This window comes from Mytilus trossulus, chromosome 12 (assembly GCF_036588685.1).
Source record: "Mytilus trossulus isolate FHL-02 chromosome 12, PNRI_Mtr1.1.1.hap1, whole genome shotgun sequence".
Taxonomy (NCBI): Eukaryota; Metazoa; Mollusca; class Bivalvia; order Mytilida; family Mytilidae; genus Mytilus; species Mytilus trossulus.
Window position 1 is genome coordinate 23,400,644 of NC_086384.1, and position 4,165 is coordinate 23,404,808.

Sequence of the window (4,165 nt, forward strand, 5' to 3'; positions counted from 1 at the left end):
GTATGCAGACCATCTACATGGAATTTTGGTGACAATACGTAACTGTTCCATGAAATTCATTACCACGTTGGTTACTGAGAAGTGTAAAAGATTAATCAATGATTATAACTACATGTATATGTATAGTATAATGATTTCTTATCAAAGTTAGTCGATTTGTTTTTAATTTATCGAAGTCTTAGATACTAGTACGCATTTCTATTATATAATCGAGAAAATTGCTAATTAGACTTAACATCTTCTTTCAAAGATAAATAGTGTTAAAATTGTACATAATCATATTAACGGTACCAAAGTTCCTGCACAAATTGTACATGTTCACAATAAATGTCTCTTAAATGATAATTAAGGACCACATATTTGAAAATTACAAAAACTAAGGCCTTACTAAAAAAAATGATAAAGAGGGTCAATGAAGCAGAGTTTTGAGTTATAGAGATGTTTTCCTTAATTTGTTATAATTTTCAAAAAGTTTCAACAACAATTTTAATGACACAATATCTGTATTTGCATTTCAGTTCAAAAGATCTGGCTTCAAGGGTAGTTATAACTATGGGTCTAACAGTCCACCATATGATTAATCGACCCAGTGGCAGTTATTATTTCTGTTACCAAAGATGGTTGTGTTCTATTTTAAATTAACTCTTATAAAGGATGAATCTCGCAATCTGAATGGTAAACTATCCGGGTGTAAATAATAACCCTTCCCAGTTAACCTGGTGATAAAATTTTACCAAAATTCACCCAGCAAAAGTGTTTAGTAATGATTTCTTGAAAGACAAAGCGCAGTAACATTGTTGTTGAAAAATGGATAGTACTTCGTAAGAACTTTTCAATTATATTACATGACAGAATCTTTGGGGGCATGGCTTAACAGCCCGAAGATACTTCATTAACACGATAGAAGAGAAAAATAGACAATATTTCCTATATTTCAAACTATTTACATATATCTCTATCTTATGTGCTATGACATGAATTATCATTGATATGTTCATATTCATAAATTAACCGTATACAAAACTTTTGAATTTTTGAAATACTAAGCCTTTTTTACTTTATGAATAGATCACCTTAGCTGTATTTGGCAAAACTTTTAGTTGGTTATCAATGCTCTTCAATGTCGTACTTTATTTGGCCTTTTAAACTTTTTTTTTATTCGAGCGTCACTGATGAGTATTTTGTAAACGAAACGCGCGTCTGGCGTAAAAACAAAAGTTGATCCTGGTATCTATGATGAGTTTATTGATATCTGATCATTGTACAAGAAATCAAATCGTTATTACTATAACAAACTAACATTACATTGCTACGTTTGTCATGGGACGTATCATGTTATACCACTACTATTAGTTTTTATGACGTTTTGAACATAATTGTTTATTTTAAAAATTAATTTTACATTGATTTGTAACAGCTTGTAAATATGATTGTACTGTCATATATTATTTCATTAATTTGATACCAAATCAATTATTATTCTATATACTTCGGTTGTGTTGTTTCTTTGTACAATACAGCTGTTTTCTGTGATTAATTTCCGATGACCAAAACAACCCAAAAGCATGGGAAAACATTGAAAGTAATATCCTAGTTATTTGTCGATAATATTATTCATGTGGTATATGTTGCATTTTTTATTTACGATAAAATAGTTTACAAATAACCTGTAATGTTACTGTTAATGATTTTAATTCAGAAGACATGAATTTCTATTTCGTTGGTCAATTTTCAAGTGATGATTTAGAATTTCTTGATTATTCAACGAACAAATACATAAAGATAAAGATAAGTATTATTAAAATTGAGAATGGAAATGGGGAATGTGTCAACGAGACAACAACCTGACCAAATAAAAAAAAACAGCAGAAGGTCACCAACAGGTCTTCAATGTCATTATTGTATTTATCAATAAAATGCAATTTCGTTCGTCCGTCCGTCTTTCCCGCTTCAAGTTCAAGGTATTTTTTTTTTAAAGTAGAAGTCCAATCAACTTGAAACTAAGTACACAGTCATGTTCCCTATGATATGATCTTTATAATTTTAATTAAAGTTTTTACCCCATTTTTTACGGTCCGCTGAAAATAGAAAATGATAGTGCGGATGGGACATCCGTGTACTTAGGACACATTATTGATTTGTTTATTTTAAATTTTTGTTTTTAATGTTGATTTGCGTGCTGGTTTCACAAACATACATACATAGGAATTAATTTACGTATATTAGATTACAACCTTGGACAAGATATGAAGGTGCACGATTTATAGTATCAATTTTTATCTACCTCTGTAATGATATATACATAATATAAACAAGAAGATGTGGTATGAATGCCAATGAGACAACTCTCAACAAGAGACAAAAATGACACAGAAAGAGACAAAAATGACACAGAAATTGACAGCTATAAGTCACCATACGGTCGTCAACAATGAACACAATTCATACCGCAGTGTCCAGAATTTGTTTTAGAATTAAGCAAAGCACCTAATCTGTTCGTCAGAACGTCTGTCAGTCTTGTTACTTTTCCGATTTTTTTCCGTAGAAGTAAAAGATCGTAAAATATCAAAGTTGAGTGAAATTTTCTGAAGTTGTTGTCCTTTGAATTTAAAATTGCTCGAAAATTTCAGTTTCCGTAGTGTCTTCTTTAATTCCTGACGCAATATTTAAGTTATTCGGAATACACAGTTAAATAATCACATTCGCGTTTGCTTTGGTTGAGCAATTTGACACCAGTTACAATTTATATTAATGCGCGTCTCGGGTAAGTGAACCTTGTTTCTAATTTTAATATAATAACCCTACATTGTATTGCACATGTGTGATACCGTTTTAATGCTTATTTTACTCTTAATTATCAAATGAATGGTTTCCATATGATTTGCACATATGCTGCAGACGATGAAAAAGGTCATATCAAGATCAAATAAACATTCTTGGACAGTACTACATGTACATTAACATTGAAAAAAATAACAAATAACAACATTAAACCCGTATTTATCAGCAAGGTAGCATACAGGCTTATTAAAGCAAAATGATATCAATAGAAAATACCAATATGGACTCAATATGGCAAAAATAGAAAATAAAACTAGTCGAAGAAAAAGAAATTCGCAAAAAAGAAAACAGAAAAACACATCTGACACAAAACATGTTTTAAGTTTGCATTTTTGCGCCTATCCCAAGTCAAGAGCCTCTGTAAGAATTTTAATGTTAGTTCATTTATATATATTTTGGAGTTTAGAATGATGTCCATTATCACTGAACAAGTACACACTTTTATTTCGGGGCTAGCTGAGGCACACCGGGTGTGGTATTTTGTCGCTGTATTGAAGACCCATGCGTGGCTTTCTGATGTTTTTTGGCTCTTTGGTCGGGTTGTTGTCTCTTTGACACATTCCCCATTCTTAATATTATTATATACAACAGTTCATAAAACAACATACAGAAAACTAAAGATTGAACAACTCAAACCCTTCAAGTGATATTTAAAATAAAGTATATATATTGTCACTTAGTTATTGAAAAATAAATAGAATGGTTAGTGCTTATTTTTTAAATTCTATTTCATTAACCACTGTGGTAAGATCCAAGTCATTATTCCTTGGAAATAGATCTTCTAAATTATTCGAATACAAGGAAAACAGGAAAAGAGATACCCTTGTCACTATCTTGAACTTATAAATCATGAATGACATCTCTCTGTAATGGACCGATTTGAACAATTATTCTGCATTGAACGATTATCAAGCAGGTATATTTTTAGAATGCCAAGACTGTGCTACGTTATATGTTATCATTTTTTTATTGAGTCTGTTAAAAGGCATATCTTAAAAGATCGCAAAACGCATCACTTACCAGAAAAAAAGCTTTATTTTTCTGATTACAGATCAAGCTGTTTGACTAAAAATTGAAGAAGTCAACCTTGTTAAAGAATATAAAACAACAGGCAACAACTATGATAGTGGAAAACATAGTTGCAACACATCGTTAACAAAATGAAACATAATGGAGTTTTTTTTATTATTATCATAGTCTCTTTTTTTTTTTATTATAGTTTTTTTTTTATTATAGTCTTTTTCATGCATAGACTCCTGTTCGTGTTCATATTTTGTTCGTCACTACTTGTCTCTGAAGATATATATCACCAACAGAGAAAATG